Below are 776 nucleotides of genomic sequence, written 5' to 3' on the forward strand. Positions count from 1 at the left end.
TGGAGGTCTCTAGTCACCACCTGAGTTTGCAAAATCTGAGCAGGGCTTTTGATAACAGGGTGACTTAGAGGTCTCTCATTCATAGGGTTGCCATAAGTCAAAGTTGACTTGATGGCAGTGCCATTGGTGAATACATTTATGGTAGCATGTTCCATCCAAGCACTGGGAAACTTCAACTGAGACCAGCTAGAAACTCCCTCTGTCATAGAGCGAACCTTCCTGCCCAGGTATGTGAAGACAATCCCCCCTTCCACATACCTCAGTCTTTTGTTAAGTCATTGGCACATGACATGTAGGCTTCCAGATAAAAGATAGACTGCATCTCCTGTCATCCCTGATAATTCTCACATGATGGGAGTTTGGACCAAATAGCCCTTGCGCATCCTTCCAGCAATAAGATTCTATGATTATTTTAGCGGTGCTGGTTACAGCTTATAGCAGGGGTCGGCAACCTCCGGCCCGCGGGCCGGATCCGGCCCGCGGGCGCCTTTCCGCCGGCCCCCGCTCCCTCTTGCCGCCAAAATCGCCGCCGATTTCGGCGGCTTCAGCCGCCATTTTGCTCTTCAAAATGGCGGCGAAGTCTCGTGCGACCAAAAAGATCGCGCGAGATTTCGCCGCCATTTTGAAGGGCAAAATGGCGGCGCCCATTACGAGGCCCACTGCGGCCTCCGGAGCCCCGAAACGGGGCTCCAGCAGCCGCAGCGGGCCTCTGGGAGGAGGGCAGCGAGGCCTGAAGTGGAGGAGGCTGCAGGGAGGCGGCGCCTCTTGGGCGCAGC

This window comes from Sceloporus undulatus, chromosome 2 (assembly GCF_019175285.1).
Source record: "Sceloporus undulatus isolate JIND9_A2432 ecotype Alabama chromosome 2, SceUnd_v1.1, whole genome shotgun sequence".
NCBI lineage: Eukaryota > Metazoa > Chordata > Lepidosauria > Squamata > Phrynosomatidae > Sceloporus > Sceloporus undulatus.